At 45.1% G+C, this 25720-nt stretch overlaps 1 protein-coding gene across 2 annotated transcripts in view; it reads right to left on the reverse strand.

The window, feature by feature from the left end:
- The window catches only part of RFTN1 (raftlin, lipid raft linker 1), a 199097-nt gene that overhangs the window by 69027 nt on the left and 104350 nt on the right, over nt 1-25720 (reverse strand). The window lies entirely within an intron of this gene.

A 25720-nucleotide genomic window follows, 5' to 3' on the forward strand; every position in this document is an offset into this window, starting at 1 on the left:
ATGAGTGTAAATGTGTACTCTATGTATGTGCTAATACACATATTTGTGCTGTATCAGTCATGGTGAAACCAGTTAAAAAGTAGTGAGACACAGGTTGGATTTCATGAAACAGAAACTATGAGCAACATGGGGAAAGGAGCAAAAAAGCCTCCTGCTGACAAGTCAGCAGGAATTGGAGTGCTCACAGGTAATACTAGATGGCATGGATGAAGGGTCAGAGACAGTTTCAACATTGCTTTGGCTGAATCTAATGAGGTGCCATGGTTCATTTTATGCATTGGATGGGCATGGTGGCTCACGCCTGCAATCCTGGCACTCTGGGAGACCGAGTCGGGAGGATCACTTGAGCACAGGAGTTTGAGACCATCCTGAGCAAGAGCGAGACCCATCTCTACTAAAAATAGAAAAATTAGCCAAGCATGGTGGCATGTGCCTGTAGTCCCAACTACTCGGGAGGCTAAAGCAGGAGGATCGCTTAAGCCCAGAGTTTGAGGCTGCTGTGAGCTACGGTTGATGCCACAGCACTCTAGCCCAAGTAACAGAACAAGACTCTGTCTCAAAAAAAAAAAAAAAAAATTCATGAATCAACTTGAGAAAACTATGGTAACCAGTTTTTTTTTTTTGTTTTGTTTTGTTTTTTAGTAAAACACTAGTCCAGATGTTGCTGTAAAGGTATTTCTTAAAGGTGTGATTAATGTGGGTGGGCCGCATGCAGTCAGTTGAAGGCTATAAGAACCAAGACCTACATTTCCCAAAGAAGAAAGGATTCTGCCTCTAGACTGCAGCACAGAAATCCTGTCCGAGCTTTCAAGCCTCAGACTCAAAACTGCAACATCAACTCTTACCTGTATCTCCAGTCTGCAGGACTGTCCCGCAGATGGCAGACTTGCCAGCCCCCGTAATCATTTCTTAGCCAATTTCTTAGAATAAGTCAGTTCTCTCCCTCACCCACATCCCTCCTTCAGGAGCAGTGGCGGGGGAGATAAGCTGGCACGAGGCAGGCTGACTGAGGTCTCTAAATCTAAACCTGATTCAGCGTGAAATGAAGAGATGTGTAACGGATCCCAAAAGACAGTGCGAGAGCACATGCCCCAAACAGAAACAAGACAACGAGGACTTCATCTCACATCGCTTCCAGGTCCTACGGGAGAGACAGACTTGAGGCAAGAAGGTTTTCGGCTACCACCATTCCCAGGTCAAGGAAATTCCCCCACCATGTTTTGAGGACAAGGGAAGGGAAGTTACATCCATAACTGATTTATTTTCCACAAGTTATATGATGAACTTAATGGAATGCCTATTACTAATGAGCTCATTAATGTTGGGAATCAGAAACTTATTATTTTTTAATAAAAATACAGAGCTGTGCTGTCCCAAATGGTAGCTACTAGCCTTGTGTGGCTATTTAAATTTAAATTAACTTAAGTAAAATAGAATAAAACAAAACATTCCATTGCTCAGTTGCATTAGTCACCTTTCAAGTGCTCAGCCACTGGTGGCTTGTGACTACTCTATTGGACAGTTGGGATGTAGAACATTTCCATCCTCACAGAAAGTTCTACTGGATAGCACTACTATAGAGCATAATAAATCACAGAAATACTGAATAATGGAAATAGAGTTTTCAACAATGATTTCAGAGGCATATAACATGGGGTGAAGACCAAGACCCACACATACATATACCCCAAATACACCCTAGACCAGACCACTGTCCACTCTGACCCCTTTGCCCTCGTAATTCACAGGCTACCATTCCATGACAGCTGACAATTTGAAGACTTTGGGGATCTGTGACATGCACAGGGAGCCCACAAACAGATGCATGTACTATATGTCAAGAACAGGCACAAAAACACTGTTGTGGGTTGCACGGTTACACATGCATCTTTGCGGTGAATATTTTATCATACACACACAACCCTTCCCATCTTTTGTCACCTAAACTCTCGTACAGCTTTCTGAAAAGAGAGGTTCAAAAATAACATGGGTTTTAGCTCACATCTGAAGCTGCCTTTAGTTCTGACGTGTTAACGCTTAGCTTCAGGAATTGAAAGTTTTGCCAGGTGCTGCTGGGTGTTTGGCTTCATTATGGGGCCACGAGGAAGAATCACAGGGAGCTTCTGGTGTTGTGGTTTTCTCTTATAGTGACTGAGAGGTCTTACAGTGAGCCTCAGACAAGGAGTCTGAAAACCTAAAGCTTTGGACTTGGCTCTACTAATCACTAGTTATATTACTGGTCAAATCATTTGATTTATCTGAGCCTCAGTCTCCTCATTTACAAAATGGGGATAATAATATTCATTCATTCATTTGTTATTCATTCTATAAATACTTACTGAATACCCATAACGTGCTGGGAGCTAGGTTTTAGGGATACAACAGTGAGCCAAACAGGCACTATTCCTGCCTTCTTGGATTTAATATGTGTTGGTCCGATCCAAGGGGTAACGGAGAGACTGAAAGTTGAGTTGTTCCAGCCTTCTCAAACTGTCTACACTCAGTTTGGCAGAGCTGGTGTTGAGGGGAAGAGGTATCCCTTTATTCTTCTCTGTTATTGGGGGTGATTTGGTGGGAAGCTTAATAAATACTGTAAGAACTTAGCAAACTGTAAAAGTAAAAGAAAAAGAATAAAAGTAAAAGAGGTGGGGCCCAGAGCTCTACTAGAAGTAGAGAAAGGACCCATCCTTTGATAGCTCTGTTCAGGACAGGAATTACTGATGAAAGGGTTCTTTTGGCTGCATTATTTGTGTTGACTCAGTTCTTTCCCTTAGACTGTGCCTATAATTTCACAATTCATTGAAAATAGAGTACCTGGGAGTTAGGAGTCAGTAGGACTGAGAGGGTACTAGTAAATTACCATCCCTTACAGTCTTCAACTAACTGTTAGTACCCCCTAAAAACCAACCCACCAGAAAATCCCAACTCAACATCAAAAGTCTAAATCAAAGATACACAAAAGAGAAATAAACAAGGAAAGGCCTGCCTGTGAGGAGCAACTCATTGCTCTCTCCAAGACCAGCCAAGTGGCCAGCAGGGGAGGGCCGGAGCTAAACTTAGGAAAACCTGGAACCAGTGTCTCCAACACTGTTTGGAAACTTTCTCCAAGTTTGTTTATTATCTTTATTTGTTGGCATCATTCTTTTTTCCTACCTAGGATCATTTTTTCCCATGTAGCAGAAAATATGGCCATTGCCAACTCCTGAGTTTTTCTACTAACAGCTTAGTTACTGGAGTTAGAATCTCTAAACTTCCTGGTTACTCAAAGCAAAAGATCCCAGGAAAGGGCTCTGATTGGCCCAGCTTAGGTCAGATGTCCACTTCTGGGCCAATCAGCCTGGGCCAGGGTGCAAGGTGGCTCCCATGGAAATCATATAGCTGGACTGTGGAAATAAAGAAGCTCTCAGAAGAAGAATGTCAGGGCAGACAAAATAAATATGTAAATGTCTATCGTGTGTATACACATCATTTAATGTGAATAAAATCTGAAATTTACTCATGACCCACATATACTAAAACAAGGAAGAAAAATATAAGCCAAATTTTGTTTTGAGACAGGTCTCACTCTGTTGTCCAGGCTGGACTGCAGTGGCATGATCATAGCTCACAGCAGCCTCAAAATCCTGGGGTCAAAAGATCCCACCTCCTAAGTAGCTGGGACTATAGGAGTGTGCACTACACCTGGCTAATTTTTTTTATTTTTTGTAGAGACAAAGTTTCAATATGTTGTCCAGCTGGTCTTGAACTCCTAGCCCCAAGCAATCCTCCCACCTCAGTTTAGATAAGGCAACTGATATTTAAGCCAAATAAAATTAAGGAAATAAGCCCTTATCTGTCACAATAAAGCTGATATATTTTGGTCAAAACCGTTTTGGCATCTGTGCTCTAGATTCTTTGTCTGCATAGACACAGCATTCTTTCACTTCTTAGAGGTTATCACGTCTGCTCAAGATTGTTTATTAAGAACACTTTCTGGAATCACTGTCCAACTCCCAGGCCTCCCGCTCCAGGAGGGGCACAACGCAAAGATTCAACACGTCGGAGCAGACAGTAGGCACCTCCAGCAGACTTTTACTGGCCCAGGGAATCCCTGGTCTCCCTTGAGGTATGCCTGTCGCTGAATTCGGCATGTGCATGGTTGCCTGCGCTCAGACCTGAATCCTGGAGCAAGGCAAGGACCTCGGCCCAAGCAAACTGCCATCACCCAGGTGATGAGCACTGAGGAAAAGAACTGGCAGGAGAATCTGCCACCTCCCACTGCGGCTGCGAGACCCCCTGGGCTTCCATTAATACTCCTGCACGCCCACAAGGGAAATGCAAAAACCGAACCTCAAAACATTATGTTAGCAAAGTATTTAAAGACACTCTCGTCATGGTCCCGTGGGAGTCAAAGGATGTGTGCCAGACTTCACAGTCTGTTGGTTTTGTGCCGGCCTAAACCCGTGGTTGGTAAAATAACCTTCGGCACAGGTGGAAACTGTGCATACGGAAATGGCTTGCAGGAAGTAAGGAAAGACTAGCAAAAGTGAAGAGGCAAGAAAGTGCCAGAAGTTATGCAGGGAAGAGCATATGTTCAGTGTGCCTGTGTGGAAAATCCATAATCTCGACCGCTAGTGTTTACTGGAAGCTTACTATGCACCCAACACCATTTTATAGGCTGTACGTCGATGAACTCATTTGATCCTTATAATAACGATAAGTATTTTTTTTTATCCCTATGGTACAGATTAGAAAATTGAGGCACAGAGAGGTCGGGCAACTTGCCCAAGGTCACACAGCTAGTAAAAGGGCACGCAGGATTCAAACCTACGCAGCTGGCTCCAGAGACCAAATTCCTACCTGCCAGACCTCTCAGCACTGTATTCACTAGACTATATCCTGTGCTCTGAGCCACGCTGTGAAATACCAGGGCTAGATGACAAAGAGTCTTGAATCTTTAGACTCTCACCTTTTTGTTCTGCGGGCACTGAGCTGCCATCATGGCATCTGAGCATCGTGGCACCATCGGGCCCACGCAAAGGACAGCGGATCTGCCCACAGGATGTGGTATGGACCGAGGTGGGGGCTGGTGACAGCGGTGAGCAGGCAGGAGGCCAGGAGAGTGGCTGGGGGCCCGAGAGCCGCTGCAGAGCTCGTGGGAGAGGTCACAGAGCTGCGCTCGCCATGGGAAAGGATGTGAGGCGTCCATGGGAGACCAAAAGTAGATACAGCAGTCTGCCGACTGAGGTGACAGGTCACATAATCATCCAGAGATGGACTTGTTTTAAAGCAAAAGTTGATACAATGAGTAGCTAATTATGCTGGGTTGACAGGCATGAGCTGGGACTGTCCGAGCAAACCGAGACTTAGGGTCACCTAGTTCAAGGTGACAGCAGTGAAGGCCCAGAAAGCTGCTTGAAAAGAAGGGCAGACGACTGGGTCTCCTCAGCCTTCCCTGCCCAGCGTGCAATCCACTTCTTCCGCCACACTCCTGCTATGAGGTCCTTGGCTTTCCCTGCCTGGCCCCTCCCACGAGTGTCACATTCATCCATCCACCAGGGCCACGACAGGGAAGGCTCAAGGCCTGCATCTAGGCTGTGGCCACGCAGCTGGCCTTCACCCTGCCGTCATCCCTGCCCACCTGCCCTGTGTCCCCCGCGCAGGGGCTTTCTCCCCTCTCCTGGGCCCCCTCCCAACCTTCCCACGTCCCCACCGTCCTCCAGAGATGAATTAACGATGAAACCAGACAACAGCTGAGAAGCCCCACCCTATGTCCTCTTCCAGCCACCTCGAAACACACCCTCCCCTCTTCGTCCCCCGCATCAGTGGGGCCCGGCCAAGGCTAAACTGGGGCCATGGAGCCTCCTAGAGGACCCAGCTCCACTAAAGACCACTTCTTTTTTATATCCTTGATCTCTCCCTCTCTACTGGCTCTTTCCACCCAGCATACAATTAAATTCAAGCTATCTTTAAAAAATATGTGAAGAAACCAACCAGCAACAGCAGAAAGTAAGCCCCCTCCGCCCACCCCTACCTGACTGACTCCCCTCCACTCACTGTCCATCTTGTGTGTCCACCCGCCCCGCCGGCAGCTCCCCACAGCCATCCCCTGTGACCCCCACGTGCCACATCCCACAGGCCCTTTCAGTCCTCACAGCCCCATCCTCTCTGGCGTGGCCTGCAGTCAAGCAGTCCCCTCTCCTGGATATGCCCTTCCCCTGCCTGGCCACCAGCCCCCTGCTGGCTTTCCTCCTGCCTGCTGGCCTGCTTACAGCCCACAGCAGCCAGGTGGGGCTCCAGAAGATCTGAAAGATGAGAATCAGTTAATGCTGCCCGTGTTAAACTCTCCAACAGTGTCCCACTTGGAGTAGTAAGAGCCCAACCCAAACCTGGCCTATGGAGTCCAACATCCTCTGCTCCCTGAACTGGGCCTTGCCCACCTCTCAGGACACCTTGTTCACTGTGGACACTTTCAACAAGCCTTTGCTTTTTCACCATTCAAAGTCTGTTCCCATCAGGGGGCCTTAGTGCTTACAGATCTCTCTGTTTGGGATGCTGTCCCCTTCAATCTCCCCATGATTGGTTTCCCCAGTTGAATGAGAGCTCCATGAACACAGGGACTTTGTCTATTTTGTGCCCTGCTATGTCCCCAGCACCTGGGACTGTTCCTGGCACATAAACAAACACTTTATTAAAGGAATAAATAGTTACAAGCTTAGATTTGCAGAATTTGAGGTTACTCCTAGGTGGAAACTTCTATGAGTCTACAATTCAGGAACTATCCATCTGGGGTCAATAACATTTTGAAAATATACTCATTTGAGACTCTGAAAACTTGCACATCATTTCGCTACTCCTATCGCATTAACAGCAGAGAAAACGGAGGCCTAGAGAAATTAGGGGTACATCTTGTTAAGGTACATCTCGTTAATTAAAAAAAAAATGAACAAGGTTTATACTTTGCAGAAAGGAGAGCTTTATTTCTCGTAAAGGGTAGTGACCTGTTGGGCAGCCATTCCAACAGGTTGGGAAGCCAAGCCCCAGCCAGAAGCCAGGCATGTGTGCTTCAGAGAAGAGACAAAAGGGAACACGATTTTATATCTGGATGGGGGTGGGAGGGATCAAATATACATATTCAAAAAACATAGGAGGAGTCATGAATATTTATGAAGGGAAGTCATAGGAAGGTAATTGTGCTTTATCTCTCCTATCCTATCATAGCTGGGAACTCAGTTTTAAAGTGTTTCTGGGGTCCCCTTGGCCAAGAGGGGTCCATTCAGTTAGCAAGAGGGCTTGGGATTTTATTTGCAGTTCGCAGTCTCAAGAAAGAATCCCTGTTAAAATAAAATTATTTGCAGCCCTTGGGTTTCTCATCCATCTCTTAATAAACCAAGTCCATCTTCCCCTCAGGAAAAAGAAAAGAGGCAGCAATAAACAATTTGTTGACATCAGTACTTCCTATCAAGGTAAAAAACGTCTCATACTCAGGCATTCCTGTGGGCCTTCTTTCATAAAGGCACTACCTACAATAGCACAATGCTTTTCTTCAAAAAAATAAAAACAAACGTAAAACACCCAGCTGGAATCCTGGAGTTGCTGAGGTTGACAACCCCAATTTTATACTTTGGTAATACCAGTGACCCTGGAATTACAAGCTTGGGGCTGAGAACCTCAAGGGCTCATTAAAACTCCTGGGAATGTTGTGGAAAACCAGCTTTAGAGTCTTCATGGAACTCAAATCTCAGCACCACCATTAAGTGAGTGAGGCAAAAGAACATAAGTTTAAAGAATTTAACCAGGAGCAGATGTTTCCCTTCACACCAGGCTGCTTTAACATCCAGTATTCGTGACTTTTTTTTCCCACCCCTCCCTGATTTACATAGGCTTCCAAAGCACTAACGAAAGGCACTTTGACAAAATGTCAAGCTGGTGCAGTTGGGCACTGCTATCCTAGTTTTAACCCTTGGTTAAATAAATCCTTGTCTATTCCCAGGACTCCTGACCAACAAAAATATAACAGGGTCCTCGTGGCATTTGAGACTCCCATGGTAAACAAAGCAGTTAAACTAAGTACTTGGGGATGGTTTTCATTACAATGTGCTAAAGAAATGAATGTTTTATTGTTCTTTTGTAAATACCCTGGAGAACCCTGGGATGGTTTTGCTGGAAGATGGAAATCATTTGAGAGAGTTTCAGATCTCATGGAGATATGTGATCCCCCTGAATAACAAATAGGAGGCTATTTTTTTTTTTTCTGGTGAGGGGGACTTGCATTTACAACTATGGAGAATTACAGATTTAAAGATTATGTTCAGTGCCCAGTAACCCTTATATTCAATAACCAACTTATCTCCATTTCTTGCCTTCATTTTTATTGTTTACGTATTCTCAAAGTTCTGTCCTAGAAGAATAAACTGAAAACGAACATGTCTGAATTCACAAATAGTGCAGAGTGTATTTTCCAAAGGTGGCCACAATGGTATCTCTCGTCCTACCTGGTCTTCTGGAACCTTGTCATGCCCGTGTCAAGGAGGCGAGCCTCTGTCCCCTCTACGTGAACCACTATGGGTCTTTGCGATGGCCTCCAACAAGGAGTAAGGTGATAAAGACGCTATGTGACGCTTGAGGTCTAGTCATAAAAATTCTGTGCCCTTCCGCCTTGCTCTCTTGGGACGCCTGCTCTTAAAACCCAGCCAGCATGTTTTGCAAAAGCCCAAGTCATCTGTGGAGAGGCGTAGAGCCAGCACCAACTTGCCCAGCATGTGAGCATGCCATCTGGAAAGTAGACCCCCGGCCACCATCCAGCCATCCCATGGACACTATGTGGAGCAGAGCTTAACGGCCTCTGCCAAGTCCTGTCCACTTTGCATCTTTAAGACCAAAATAAACAACTGTTATTGTTTTAAGCCAGTATGTTTTGGGTTGGTGTGTGACACAGCAATAGGCACTTCTTAAAATACAGTGATCCTCACTAATTCATACCCAAAGGAGATACCAGACCGTAGTGATTTTCCTAAAGTGTAAAATCCACAATGCTTTATAAAAGATGCAGTCAGCAGCACTCTCAAACATGCAGAAATGTAAACAGAGAACACAGAAGCTCCCAAGGAGTGGGCCTTTAGGGACCTGCTTTAATAAAGAGGTAAGAGCAATTTGTAATTAGCCTCTCGGTTTGTGATGGTGCAGCCACACTGCTGGAACGAGCAGGTACCCTTGAGGTGAATAAACACTGCCCCTGCAGCGTGGCCTACATTATTAATCAGCTTAGCAAACGTGTAGGCAAACTTAGGCTCAGCTCTTGTTTATCGCAAGTTACAAATGTGCAGAGCATGAATTAATGATGATGTGTTACTATTCAAAATCGACACTGAATGATGCCCACATTCCCAGGCACCGTCAGAGTCGGAAAGGGTCACAGACCCTCCTGCGCTCGAGGCTTAGGGAAAAAGATCCATGTGTGTTATTCTTAAGGCATCATAACGAGAAGCCTCCATTGCCCTCTGAGGAGCGTCTCAGAAGTCAGAGTAGACACAGCATCTCATTCAAAGTAGGAAGTCACTGAAAACAAAATTTCTACACCAACAGAACAAGGAATAGCTCCATCAACAAACTAACTTTATTTCTACCAGGAATATATGTAAAGATTTTCTTTTAAAGTTTTTCCAGCTCTTCTGGTATTTTCTTTCTAACTTCTCCTCCCTGTATCCTCCATATCACAACCTTTTTCTTTCTGAAGTTTTATTTCTAAGAGCTTCTGCCCAGTAACATCCCTACTACCCCACACCAATAACATCCCTACTATCCACACCAATAACATCCCTACTATCCACACCAATAACATCCCTACTACCCACACCGATAACATCCCTATTATCACACCAATAACACCCCTACTATCCACACCAATAACATCCCTACTACCCACACTGATAACATCCCTACTACCTATACTGATAATATCCCTACTATCCCACACCAATAACACCCCTACTACCCACACCAATAACATCCCTACTACCTACACTGATAACATCCCTACTATCCAAACCAACAATATCCCTATTATCACACCAATAACACACCTACTACCCACACCGATAACATCCCTGCTACCTACACTGATAACATCCCTATTACTCACACCAATAACATCCCTACTACCCCACTAAAACATCCCTATTACCTACACCAATAACATCCCTTCTACCCCATACCAATAACATCCCTACTACCCCACACCAATAACATCCCTACTATCCACACCAATAACATCCCTACTATCCACACCAATAACACCCCTACTATCCACACCAATAACATCCCTACTATCCACACCAATAACACCCCTACTACCCACACCGATAACATCCCTATTATAACACCAATAACACCCCTACTACCTACACTGATAACATCCCTACTATCCAAACCAATAATATCCCTATTATCACACCAATAACACACCTACTACCCACACCGATAACATCCCTGCTACCTACACTGATAACATCCCTATTACTCACACCAATAACATCCCTATTACCTACACCAATAACATCCCTTCTACCCCATACCAATAACATCCCTACTACCCAACACCAATAACACACCTACTACCCACACCAATAACATCCCTACTACCCCACTAAAACAACCCTACTACCTACACCCATAACATCCCTACTATCCACACCAATAACACCCCTACTACCCTACCAATAACATCCCTACTACACACACCAATAATATTCCTACCATCCTACCAATAACATCCCTACTACTGTAGCAATTACACCCCTTATCACCCCCACCAATAATATTTCTACTACCCCATCACCCCCATCAATAACATCCCTGTTGCCCCACCAATAATAGCCCTATCTCCCCCATTAATAACACCCCTAGCTCTCTCACCAATAGCATCCCTACTACCCCTCCCCCAGCTACCTTTTCAAACCTAGGAATGCTGCTATCAGGCTAACAGAATGAAGATGTAGACTGGGAAGTAATTCATTAGATGGTAAACACTGGTTTAATTCTATTTTCACCATTGCTTAGGCTAAATTTATAATAATGTGTTATTCAAACATTAATATGTAGGCCTTCTGTCCAACATACATATCTTGGGTTAATTTCTGCAGATAATAAATAGCACCACCTCCATAATGGCAATCTATCCTATTTTTCATTCTCTTCAACACTTAAGAAGTCAAAAGTGATCCAACAAATGAATCACATAAAGTTTAGAGATTTTCCTGACAACCGATTTTTTCCACTGGAACATCAGAAGGCAATGCTTATTTTTAATCTTAAAAGACAAAAGAAAAAAAACTTTGTAAAAATAATAGCCCTTATATTTAGCTCCAGTTACAATTGTTAGTTAAGGGAGAGGACAAAACTGTTGCCAATAAATCAGCGAACATCACTGTATGGGATGAAGAGCAGAGGGAATACCAAGTTGTGCCCAGCAAAATTCACAAAGTGAGGGACTTTGACACCAAACTCAGCATGCCACCATCATACACCTGAACTAATCAGAGAAGGCTCTTCAATAATAAGGGGGAAGTCATTTAAAAGCTAGAATTGGTCATAGAATCATGGAATGTTGGAGTTATAGGCAATTTTAGAGAGTATCATTCTAGTGCAAAGCCATGCTTTACAGAGAAGAAAATCAAGAATTGGACAAAGGCTGCCCAAATGGCTACCTAAGTTATTAGGCAGCGGGCTTCCTTCACTGGAATCAGGAGGAAATTCTGAAACGGGGCTTTTAAAGTTCCAGATTTCTCCTCCAGGAGGCAAGTCAGTTTCAGTAACGAGGCACCTCGTGGTGTCCAAGTGCTTTCTCCAACCACCTTCAACACCACTTGGATCCTAATGGGATCTGGCCCTCCTAGTGGGAATTCTCCCAAAGGCAAAAAAGGGGAAAACCTTACATAGGCTGTAATCCTGTCACACTAATTCTCAAAACCCCCAGAAAAGATTCCACATAATCGCAAGCAATAAAAATGAAACCTTCCAGTGTCAGGGGAAGATACAGCAGGCAGCCTGACCGCCTGCCAGGATAAACTCCCCTTCTCAGCTGAGACACCCACCCTCTGCACGCCGCGAGCACAGTCCAAATTCCCACGCTCATTATCTGTGCTGGATCCCAGACAAATCCGGCAGACAGGAGGCTGCGCGGAGGGGGATGTTCAGCACCTCTGAACGCGCAGACGGGAAAGTTCGACCTGCGCTGTAAACCTGTCAGCTGCCACATGTGTTCGCTGACAGTGCATAATTAGCACTCAAAACATGTTCCAGCTCATAAAAAGTATATATATATATATATATACTCACTTTGGAAACTTTCCTGGAGATAACAGCAAATTCCATATTTGTAAACGTGTCTGCTGGGAAGTATGAAGTAGAAACAGGTGACATCGAATCCTCACAAGTCACTTCCAGGGAGGGTTTGCTCAACAAGTTTCAACCACCCCAAACACTAAAAAAAGCTTCTGTGAGTTACAGAAAAAAAGAAAATGCATAACAGTCTTAACCCTCTGTCCACTTTATCTGCCCTGCAACCCCTTTCGAAGCATCTGTTCCTACACGGTTCTGATGCCCGACCCGCAAATGTTGGAAACACACAGGCTCTTGCTCTTACGTTCCAGACATTCACTGAGCACCTACTGTATGACCTACGCTGTTATCAGCATGATAAAAAAGAGATAAGAAACAATAAACACAATAAGTACAAATAGTAAAGTATCTTAAGAGGTGAAAAGAACTACAGTTAAAAGACAAGTAGAGCAGATTAAAAGGAATCAGAAATACGAGGTTGGCAGGGCGTAAGCTGCTCTGTCAAAAGTGGGTGAGCAAGGCAGATGCACTGAGAAGGTGAACTTGAGCGGACATTTGAAGAAGTGAAGGAGTTAGCAGAGTAGACATCTGGGGAAAGAAGCGCCGTAGAAATTATGTCCACTGTCCAGAGTTAGACCCTTATTCAGTAACCACGACGTGATGATCCAACGCACAATCCATAGTCCATAGATGCTCGTACGCTAGACAGCCTGGATCTAACCTACGTATCTCCTGGATTTTACTCCCCAAAGTGTTATTTCTCAGAAAAGAGGGAATTGCTTTTTACATTGATATACTTCTACAAAATCTCTCACAATACAAGGACTCTCTCAGTCACTTTATTTTTATTTATTTATTTATTTTGAGACAGAGTCTCGCTTTGTTGCCCAGGCTAGAGTGAGTGCCGTGGCGTCAGCCTGGCTCACAGCAACCTCACACTCCTGGGCTCCAGCGATCCTTCTGCCTCAGCCTCCCGAGTAGCTGGGACTACAGGCATGCGCCACCATGCCCGGCTAATTTTTTATATACATATCAGTTGGCCAATTAATTTCTTTCTATTTATAGTAGAGACGGGGTCTCGCTCTTGCTCAGGCTGGTTTTGAACTCCTGACCTTGAGCAATCCGCCCACCTCGGCCTCCCAGAGAGCTAGGATTACAGGCGTGAGCCACCGCGCCCGGCCTCAGTCACTTTATTTTGAAAACAGAAAAATGCTTATTGGGGAAAACACATTAATCAAAGCTAGTTTGGGACATTTCCCTAAGTAATCTGAGGGACTTGATTTTTTTTTTTAAAGGAAGGAAATACATTTAACAAAAATGTAAAATCATTCCTACAGCATGAAAAAGAACTTGGAAGTGCTGTAATAGGCAATCTCTTTAAAGATGGCTTGTAAGAAGCAATTCGGGAATTCTATACACAGAGGAACACTAACAAACCATGGTGACCACATGAATGAATCTCACAGAGATAGTGGTGAGCACAAGATGCCATTTATACCAACAGGCAAAGCCACCCTTTGGTGTTAGAAATGAGAGGTTTCCTTTCGGGAGGGGGACGGGGATGGTGCCAGTAGCCACATGAAGGGTTTGGGCTGTTGCTCTTGTTCTATTTCTTGAGTCAGGTGTTGGTTACCCAGGTGTGTTCATTTTGTGCTAACTCATTCAGCTGTGCACTTGTGATTTATGCATGCTCCCGAATTTATGTTATCTTCAATAAAAAAAGATTTCTTTCTTTCTTTCTTCTTCTTTTTTTTTAAGAGCAATGCAGAGTAAGTGGTTCCATTATGGAGATTTCTTATTCACGTATGAGCTGGCGGAGAAAAAAACAACTATTCTAATGTTAAATGAATGAGCACTTATGACTTAGGATAGTTTCCAGAGATAGCATCATTCATGAATTTTAAAAGTGCTGAATCCCAAACAATTTGGATGAAAGCAAATAGGATGAGCTAGAAACCTGTGCGAGATGGCCAAAAAAATCATGCTGGCGATAAAGACACTGAATGCAATGATGCATGAACAAAAGCAGCATAGAAATAACATTGTTTCATGAGATGTAAACACGAGGGAAAGCACTATTTCCAAATTCATACATTTTATATTATTTAAAATATACACATAAGACTAAATTAATACTAATAATATTAGAAGAGGAAATTTAATTATTTCAAATATATTCCTAAAAAGTTGTATGCTAAAGTTGGCACCAAACAGTTTTTAAAATGTTTTTCATGGGGAAAATAGGAGATTTTCTTCGTTTATTTTATATTAATATTTGGGTGTATATGCTATACATGACTCTGTGTTCCACTTTCCCTTGTGGCTGACAAGACTCATAATCACAAATGTTTTATGTCAACTTAGGAAATGTGGAAAACTAAAAATTGTCTAAATAAACAAATTCTACAGAACTATCCTGTCCAAGACAGTAGCTATAAGCCACATGTGGCTATCAAGCACTTAAAATGTGGCTTGTGAGGCCAAGAAGTTGAAGTTTTAATACTATTTAATTTTAATTTAAGTTTAAAAACCAAAGCGGCATGAGATATTTTTCTGCTAAGCATAACTTCATTTTGTAGGATATTTCACGTTAACTATTAAAAATTTAGCATCTGAACTGAGATGTGATTCAAGACACACCAGATTTTGAAGATTTAGTTGGCTAAAAGAATGTAAAATATCTCACCACATATTGAAAATATAATATTTTTGATACATTGGGTTAAATAAAATATACTACTAAAATTAATTTCATTCTTCACTTTTTGAATGTGGCTATTCAAAAATTTAAACTATACATAGGTGACCCATATTATATTTCTATTGGACAGACCTGCTAAGGAATAAAATGTCACTTTTGATCAGAGACCTTAGGGAGGAGATGAAAGTGAAATCAAAGCTGGAAAAATCGATATATTTGAAAATGTGATTAACAGCTATGGTGGAAAAGTCCAGGAATGGGGACAAAGATGAGAAAGCAGAGAGGGCAGGGGGTGGGGGTGGGGAGAAGCCAGTGCATCTTTTAAGAGACCGTGGTCAGATTAGCTGAGACTGACCCAGACAGCAGAGCAAACGCTATCTGCGATTCCACAGCTGTCAACAAATGCAATTGACCTAGTTTTTGCTGACTATGAGTTGCTATGTCTGTTATTAAAGCAGCAGGAAGAATGGCAGAGGTGCCGAGCACATGTCTTTCTAAAGGGACAAAAGAGAGGAGGGAGTTTTTAATTGCTCTGCTCCAAATCTTCCTTCTGTTAGAGGTGTGGGTGAGGATTAGAAAACACAGTTACACCAAGCATCTGGGCCAGAGAGACTTGTTAGAGGAACCAAGAAAACGCAATAAAGTACTAGACACTTCAGCCTGTGGCAAATCTGTATAGCTGGAGACAGTCAGTACTAGTAACCCATTTTAAAAAGAGAAGAAAACCTGCCAACAGATGCATGATAAAAAAATTGTGGTATACACACACACACACACACACACACACACACATACACACATAGGAATATCATTCAGCCTTAAAAAAGGAGATCCTGCCAATTACAACATGCATGAACCTGGTGAAATAAGCCATTGTGCTAAGTGAAATAAGCCGGACACAGAAAGAAAAATGCTGCATGATGTCACTTATATGCGGAATTAAAAAAAAAAGTCAAAGATTAAGAAACAGCATAAAACAGCAGTTACCAGGGGCAGGAGGGGAAATGGAGAGATGTAGGTCAAAGTGCACAAAGCTGTAGATACATAGGATGAGTAAGGCTAGAGATCTAACGTACAGCATGAGGACTATAGTTAATAATAGTATACTGTACATACATAATGAGTGAGATGTGCACCATCTCGGGGATGGTCATGTTGGAAACTCAGACTTGTGGGGAGGGAGGGGGAAAGGGCATTTATTGAAACCTTAAAATTTATACCCCCATAATATGCCAAAATAAAAAAAAAATAATAGTATACTGTGTACTGGAAATTTGCTAACAGAGTAGATTTCAGGTGGTCTTACTACAAAAAAAAGGTAACTATGTGAGATGATGGACATATTAATTTGCCCACCTATAGTAACCATTTCACTATGTATACCAAAACATCATGTTGCACACTTTAAAAACATACTGTACAACCAAAAGTAAATAAGTAAAATTTTAAAAATAAATGAAAAATAAAAAGAGAAGAAACTGACCCCCCACCCTCCATTGACTACCTGTGATTTTCCATGGTTGGCAAGTGGTCAATGGATTCCTCATTCGTTTAGTACATTTTCCAAAGTATGGTCCATAGCATAGGTAGGTTTTGGCGGGGAGGCAGAGAAGCAAGAGGAAAGTTCTCAAACTGTATTTCAGAAATGCCAAGGTAAACTAAGTAAGCAGGTTTCTTGTTGTGGACCTTTCTAGAGCCTTGACTCTTTCTTCTACGGAACACCGTGACTCTCCAAGAGGGCTTGCGAGGTGCTGTTTTCCAAACCTACTGGACTACAGAAGCTCTTTTACCCAGGAACATCCCAGGGAGGGCACATACCAAAATCCATCGGCTTAGAAGGAAGAAACTGCAAACCTTCAGCCCTCTGGCTTCACCCTCTGCCACAGAGGAACATTGCTGTCTGCTGTAAGTGAGCTCGGTTCAGAGACAACGGGAGCCAGAGCCTGGCGGTGACCCCAGCCTATCCACTGCCAGACTCCTCTGGGACCCATCTCAATGGCGTACGAACAAGGTAGCATCCAAGGTGCCCCATGGCCACAGCTGTGTCCTGGAGAAGCAGCCACTCGCCCCTCACCTTCAGGAGCTCCCAGGTTGGCCACAAGCCGAGCACCAGGCCTCAGGCAAAGTTACATGAACTTTGCACCATCAACTACCTACCAATAAGTGGATCAGAGGGGATATCCCGGGAGGCTGGGAAGTCAACCCTGAGCTGACCGTGCTCTACCCAGGCCTAATGTCTCCCTGGAACAAAGCATTCCTGGGCATAGAGCTGCCATCTCCCTCGGTTTACCTTCTGTTTCTCCTCTAGTCACCTGCCTGCTCCACCGGCCTCTAAAATAGTTTCTGTTTCCTCGATTTTGGGGCAATTTCTCTGCAGAGACCACAAAGCAGCGCAGCCTCCCGCTGCGGGCTGTCCACAGGGCCAATAACAGGCCACTCCTCTGGTCTGTGCACATCTCAATGACATATTTAGGGATACTGAGTTACTTTTTTAATTCAACTACAAGTTCTTTTATTATTATTTCACATGATGTGTGCTCCAAATGCTAAAAATTACATAACATTGCTATGTTTTACATGTGCAAGTTCTAATCTCCTGGTCAGATATTAAAATTCAGTTGTCTAATAAAAAGTGACATTAAGAACAAAGAAGATAATTTAGCAAACCTATGGACAAAAGAGCATCTTAAATTTTAAAATGAAAAAAATAAATTAATAAAACCAACCCCAGAACCATCCATAGGAACACACTCGAGTTCTACAGGGTGAAGGGCAGTAGTTTTTCATTGTAACCCAAAGACACGTTGGATGGGGCCTTGCAAAAATATCTGCTGGGAGGGGAGGGGCCACCAGAACAGTTTCCACAAAGGTTGCCAGTGACTTAGGGGCACCGACAGGCGAGACAACTCCTCCCTGCTGAAAACCCTCTACCCATGGCCTCCGTCACCTACACTTTCCTAGTTTCCCTCCAACCTCTCTCACCACTGACTTTCTGTCTCTTTTCTCTGCTCAGCAGTAAACTCTGGAATTCCCCAGGGCTCAGCCCTAGGCCTTCTTCCTTCACACCATCCGTTTCTTTCTGGGTGATTTCTTCCATGACGCCGGGTTCAGCTACCATCCGCCAGCCAGCATCTCCAGCCCAGACCTCTGCCTGAGCTCCCGAACCGCAGAAACCACACCTGTCCCGCAGTCGTCCTTATCCGAGCAGAGAACCCCATCCATCCAGCTGCACAATCCAAACCAGCCCGGTCTCCTCCTTCTCCACCACGCCTCGTCACCCCATCCAGACACAACTCTGGTGGTCTGCCTGGCTCCATATTCCTTAAACCCACCATCTCTCCTCCTAAGCTGAGCTACAATCTCTAGGCATCCACAAACAGCTATCCAACAGGGTCCTACGTACATCCACTCCTGCCCCCAATCCAGACACTCCCCTGCAGCCACTTGGGATTTTTCCAAAATGTAAATTTGGAATCATTCTCCAGCTGCTCCCTAAAACCCGCCATTGGCTTTCCACTGCACTTAGGATAAAGGCCTGTAGGCTCTGCTCTGTGACCCTGGCTCACCCCAGAGGCCATCCCCTTTCACTCACCCTTCTGTCCTCTGCGGGGAAGCTACACAGTGTCCTCTTTCTGTCCCTCAAACAGGCTCCCTCCCACCCCACAGCCCTTGTCCAAGCCGCTTCAGTGCCCACTATCTCCATGTCCCTCCCTGGCTGGCCCCAGATCTCACGGCAAACACTTCTTCCTGGAGCATTCCCCGGCCACTGCCAGCCTGGGGCAGGATTCTTGCTGCGTTCCACCTGAGAGCGCACACCTGTTTGTGGTCACCCATCCATCGTGTGCCTATCTGCCCCGTGTCTGTGTCCTCAGCTGGACTCTAGGTTCCATGGGACCGGGGGCATTGCCTGGACCTGCTCATACGGTATTCCCAGACACCACCACGTGGCAGGCCCTCAAAGACCTGTTTGAAGAGACATGAACGAAGCCTAACCCACCAGTACCGGGCTGTGGATTCCTGCAGAGGGAAAAAATGAAGCACAGGAATGTATCTCCTTTTTTGGGGAGCAATCAAGACAAGCAGATGACCCCCTCCCTTCCCTCAGGCTTAAATGAACTTCAGCTAACCTCACTGGACAGATCAGGAAGATCACAGGCCAATAAAAATAGCAGGAGGACACAGAATCAAGGGAGGCCTGGGTGGGAGAGGAACTTCTTAAGAAAACAGTGGCCTCCAGGCAGCAGCTCTGCATTTTTCCTCCACTGGGAACATCTAAGCCTGTAACCGTCCTCTCCCTCCTCCCCCAGCCCCAGAGGAAGGCTGATGGCCCTCTGAGGCCTGCCCCACCGGACCTGCCTCCATCTTTTATCTCTCTCAGGTCCATTGACTTTCCCCACTGCACTGGCCACTTGCAGCTCTCACACGTGCTCAAATCTCCTGTTTATTAATAAAACAAACCACTCCCTCTCTCTCTTTCTAAACACATTGACTCTTAAACCCACAGCAGGAAGGCTGCTGCCTGTCCGCACCACAACAATGGCTCCTGAAGATTTTTTAGGGGACTCTGGTGGCCAAACCCAGTGTGCCCTTCGGACCTGACCTCCTCCCTGCTTTTGATACTATTCTCCAATCTCTTCTTGAAGCATGTGTAATGTCACACTTTTCCATTTCTCCCCCTACTTTGTGAAAGTTCTTCCTTTCTCCTCTTCTCTGGATTTTACAGAAGTATCCCTCCACAATGAATTGGGAGAAAACCGGCCCTTCACCACAGAGAGTTTGAGACACATTGGTCTAGATCCTGCAGTCTTCCAAACTGATATATCTGCTCACACTAAAAAACCAAGAAACTTCACAAGAAAACAGAAACATTTTAACTTCTCTAAAACAAAGCGAATCAACTGTTCAACCAAACAGAAGATCGTGTGATACTGGCACTATATTTTCCACCAGGCTGCAAGGAGCTGATGCCAAGTGGCACTGCCCATTCACGTGACACTGCCCTTACCTGCCTGGCCCCTGAGGGCCTCTGAGTGTCCCCCTCAGACAACGCATCTCCACACCAGCCTCCTCATGAGTTCCAGTCCAGCAACCACAGCTGCCTTCTAGAATGTTCCCTGAGTGTCCCCAACCCCTCCATCTCTACAGGACCATCACGATCTACTCTCATTACTTCTGCCCCCCCCCATGGTTCCCCATGCTGTGTGTCCCCTGTCCTCACAAATGACCCCACCTCACACCAGAGGTACCCAAATGTCATCTTGGGCTCCCCTCTCCCCCTCAATGACACAAAGTCTTAATGATCCTTCCTCTGAATTTCTCTTTTAATTCATTCACTAACTCAAGAAGTATTTATTAAGTCCTAAAGACACAGCAGTCAGCAGGACACCCCGGCCCCCAGCTCCTGGTCTTCCACACACTCTGCTGGATGACACCCCACATTTTGCTACACTGCTCCCCCATGCCCCAAACCCTCACCAGATTTGCCTCTTTTAAATGTCACCATCTCTTAGTTTGGGAGTGGGTGAGGGTGCAGTGAGGACAGGGAAGCCTTCTTAACATAATTTCCGTTTCATTCTGCATCGGCATCTTGCGCTAATTAAAATTAGACTCTCTGCACTGCACTTGTAGAAATGAGGCTCTGAATACTCAACAATCAGCCAGAAAGTGAACGATGAGTCATTTATATACCACAGGCAAAGTTTCTCATCATCCTGGAAATCTAGGCTATTTTGTTTCATTAAAAGGAGCCATTGGGGTTTTAATAATCTGTCGGGTTCCTTTCTTTAGGTTAAAGCATAAGCAGCACCATTTGGTTTTCTGAAGGGCAGTGCATCTAGTTTAATCCAGGCCGCTGAGTGTCTGGCCAGGTCTCCTGTCCTGCCACCCAGGGCCAGGCAGGGGTCCGCCCTGGCCTCCCTCAACTGCCTTCATTCTAAAGGCTCAGTGGCCCAGCGTAAGGCAAACGTGGATTATGCCAGTGCTCATAGCTCCATCATAAAAGGCATGAATCTCAGGACTAGAGCCCAGAGCTGAGGGCCCAGGGCAAAGGCCCCCAAGACTTGCCTGGACCAGGGAATGTGGCTTTCCCCCGTCCAGCCCCAACCCCCAGCAGGATAAGGCACCTTCCATCAAAAGAACCTGGGTGGGCCTGGAGGCCTGGAGCCTCAGCCTCCACTGAGAGGAGGCCCTCAAGGCACTGCAAAACCCAGCTCCCTACCAGACACAGGTCTCGCCTACTGCCTCCCGTGTCCACCCTCGGCGTCAGTGCCCGCAGAGACAGGCTATGTAGAAGAGGCAGCACGGCTGAATGACCATGGACGCAGTCACTGGGTCCAGATTCCAGTTCTGCCGCTCACTGCTAACTTCAGGAAAAGTGCGCGGTTTCTCTGTGCTGAGCTGTCAGATGGGGAGAAGGCTCCACAGGGGCGTGAGGAGGGTTCAGGGTACAGTGCACATAAAGCGCTTCAGCACAGCCACTGTCTGGCATGTGACGGAGATTCCCTCTGTGCAGTAGAAAACCTCATTTTGAATTTAAATAAACATATAGATACATAAATATGGGCCAGCAGCATATCACAGAGACAGCCAGAGAAAGATACCAATCTTTTTTTTTTTTTTGCTTTTTTTGTATTTCTGCCCTGGGGCTCCATGCTATTCTCTGCTATTCTCTGCACCCTTATAGTACGCCTGTCTGACACACTTGAGCTCGGCTTGAGTAGGGCTCTGCTCCATGTAATTGAAAGAACCCTGCTGTGAACAGGCTTCCTGCCTTTGTCCATCCCACACTTGAGCCAAAAGGACTTGGCTCTTCCTCAGCCTTGGCCTTCATTCCATGCTCCTGTCCACACCGGCAATGGCACTCACTGCCCGAGTCACCCTCAGCCTCCTCAGGGGTCAGGCCCTCACTTTGCAGAGCCCTCATTCCTACCACACCTCCCCACAGCCCTCCCCAGCCCACCCGGCCCAAGAATCTTCTCGCTGTTCCAAAGTCCCTTACTCGTGTGCCCCTCCTACAGGGGGTCCAACCCAGGCTCCCTCATTTAGCAGTCCCATCCCTCGGGCAAAGCCCTCAGCCACCTCCAAGCTCAGTTTCTTTGTGTCTAGAACAGAGATAGCACCGCCAGTCTGGCCCCTTGAATGGAATGATTGTCAAGCACTCTAAAAAACTTAAAAGTGGTTTCCACACCTGTAAGTGCTTTCCCAAAAAACTCCAAAGAATGTACAGCAATTTGAAAATAAGCACGTAGACTCTTTGCCTTGTCCCACTCTGCCTTTTCTACAATCCTCCAGGAACTCTGAATGATGGGAAACCCCAGAGGGCCCCACGGACCTGCCAGCCACACGGGCAGGGTCCCAATGTACCTGATGCACTGAGCCCTCATCCCAAAGGAATTCTGGCAGCACCTGGCCCCTCCCACAGCCTCAAAACTCTCCATCTCTTGAGCACTGGGCCCTAGGATTTGGCAAACAAGTCTCTCCAAGTCTGCCCCTAACTCTGCATTTTAAATGCTCTGTGGCCCTTGGTTAGTAATTAACATAAGGGCCAGTAGGACGGGGCACAGCAGGAAAAAACAAAATGCATTAACCCGGATTTCACTGGACCGGCCAAAGCACTCAGAGAAATCTAAAGACCATGCTGAACGAATGACGGAGTTGTCTTTACACTGCTCCTTCAGCCTCTGAAAAGTCACGACCACCACGGGGAAGGGCCGTAAATTACGCCTTTTCAGGTAATTTCACATGACACAGCCACAAATGACTCTATTTTTCCTAATTGGGGGAAATAATAAAATCTCTTCTCTCTCCTCCTATCTATGTCCTCTATCCAGAGGTTCTGCTGATTTAAAACATTTGGTGGAAAAATAATACTAGGGCATTGTTCTTGTGAAAAAAAATTCTAATCGGTTTGAGTTCAATTCTAATATGCACAGAAGAATATGAGCTTACCCTGTGTGATGGTACAATGACAAAATGAGTTAATTACCATCTCGTCCTAAGACGAATCTACTTGTCATAGGAACAGGAGCCATTATTTCACACAAAATAATGACCTAGATAAAAAGTAATGACTGCAAGCTGTAGCAATCCAGTGACACAGATTCATCTTGGCCTAACTGAATGGCAATTAACAAGTGTCACTATTACATGTATAAAAATAGGGCCCAAGCTATTCATTACATATTTACAATGAAAAAGACGCAAATGGTTTTTAGTATACTTCTTCCCGGGAAGCACCTGTGGTCTTCTGCCTATATGATGAAAGAAAAAGTTACACACATGTAAAATTCTGGCATCAGTTGGAATAGCCATGGACCCCAGAGAGGGCCATTCAAGGACCCTCTGCTCGTTGCACATAGAGGTGGGGTTTTCTCCAGAAATCATGTCCAGCAACAGAACAGAGGAGCAGAGGGAAGGGGGCCTAGTCCCATTGTTTTGCCCCTCCTCTCCTGGTCGTTCATGGCAGCTGCCCCCCAACAGCCAGATGTGCTGGGTCCTTCCAAGTCCAGCCCTCATCCGCTGATGGCAGGGAGGTGGTGGTGGGACAACTTCAACACACCTGGCTCCTCCAAGGTGGCGATGACCATAAGCCACCTTTCTGTTTACAGGAACAGAGATGAGAGACTGTGGGACTCACATCCGGAGACAAAATCAAAGTCAGAAATCTCAGTGCTGCCATAGTATGCAAGTTGATTCTAGTCTGTCTGGGTCTAGTAATTTTTATTTGAAGAACCGAGGCTTTGGCAAGAGCAGGATGATATGGTAGGCTTTAAAGTCTATCACTTTCAAAATGTTAAACACAGAATTCCTATACCGTGAGCCCTCACTTAATGTTGTCCATAGGTTCTTGGAAACCACAACTATGAAACAACAAATAACTAAACCAATTTTTTTTCTCATCATTACAAAGGGGCGTAATGGCACATGCCTGTAGTCCCAGTACTCGGGAGGCTAAAGCAGGAGGATCGCTCAAGCCCAGGAGATGGAGGTTGCAGTGAGCTATTATGACGACACTGCACTCTATCTGGGATGACAGAGCAAGACCCTGTCTCAAAAATCAAAACAAAAACAAAGTTATAACAACACAACATTGAATGGAACCACACTGAGGACCTGCCGCACATCATTCCACATATTAACTACAACGTTAAGTGAAGACTTGCTATACAAATATAAAATGAGCATACATCAACCATTTATTTAACATATTATCAAACAAATCATCAGATACTGATGTGCACACGCATTCATAATCAGTGGGGAAAAAAGAATGCTGGGATACAAGTAAAAAAATTTAAATACAGACTGGCTAATGTCTCTTAGGGTATAAAACCCTAAGTTTGAGGTTATCTTCTGTTGGACGGATGTCCACATCCACTTGGGTACTACAAAAACACAGCAGCTGAATAGCCCACAAATCAGACTGTGTTTCCTGAACACCCGAGACGGGCCCAGTGCGATGGGTCAGTCACACAAAGATCTAGTTTGGTTGGGACAAATGCACCAAATCATGTGTTTTTAAAAGAGCACATATGAGGGAAAGGACAGAGCCTCATCCCTTCATTTTCTTACTTACCCCTCAAATATTCCAAGCATCTGAGTGCTAATTACAAAACCGTTTCTAAAATTATTTTTTCTCCAATATTCAGATCAGGGGGTAAATTCCAGTTCTAGGATATCCCTACCCAAACTAATTAGAGTATTTTATTTGTTGCAATCCAAAGAAGACATCCCTATTACTATAGATATCTGCATGAGTTATAAAAACACATATGTTCTCAGGCTCATGCATGTGTGAACAAAAACTACTTTCTTCCCAATTCTTAAATAATGATCTGAATTCTAACAGAGTAGAAAGAGCCTCCATCATCCTAGGAAAATTACCAGACATTTTGACCCAAGAGATCATCTGACTCCTGGTCTATGGCTCTTGACTCACCATGCACCTATTCCCAGGGCCTCGGGGGGGGGGGGGGTCTGAACACTCAGTAAATGTTGGAGGGAGGCAAGAAGGACACAATGTCCTTTAAAGGGACAATCTAAACATTTCACTCTTCTACAAAAGTCCTCTTGGCGGCTTCCTGTTGCTTTTACAGCCCAGTCTGGTTCTCGCTGGCCCCTTCTCCCACCCCTCACTCCCCTCTGACATTCTTTGGATTCCGTCTGCTCCCTCCTGCCTCAGGCCCTCACATATGCTGTTCCCTGTTGGGAGGGCTCCCCAACCTGCCCAGTGTAGGTGCAGCTGCACCCCCAGAGTCCTCTTGCTCCTCAGCCCCAGCCGCTCCCTGCCTGGTTAAGCTTACCCCGCCCAGCAAAGTCTGCCTGCCCAAGGGAGGGGCCGCGGCTATTTTGTTCTTGTATTTCAGCACCTAGTACTATTCCTGGCCCAAGCTGACCACTGACGACATTTATTAATGAATTCCCTGACTGAACCTCAAACAAATCACAATCACCTGTTCAGGGTGGGGAATTGCCAATTACGTTGGAAGACTGGGTAAGGGAGAACAAGAAAAACATCAGGAGATGAAGTCAGCTCCAGTTTGGGGCAAGAACATTCCCTCTGTAGTAAACGTCACATTGAAATTCAAGTGGACCCTACAATTAGGCACAAAACCTCAAATGGCATGAAAAAAAGTTCAGAACCAGATACATTTCTGGGCAGATATGAATTCTCTGCAACTAGGCAATTTTCCTCTGGAACAG

The sequence above is a fragment of the Microcebus murinus genome, chromosome 1, assembly GCF_040939455.1.
Source record: "Microcebus murinus isolate Inina chromosome 1, M.murinus_Inina_mat1.0, whole genome shotgun sequence".
Taxonomy (NCBI): Eukaryota; Metazoa; Chordata; class Mammalia; order Primates; family Cheirogaleidae; genus Microcebus; species Microcebus murinus.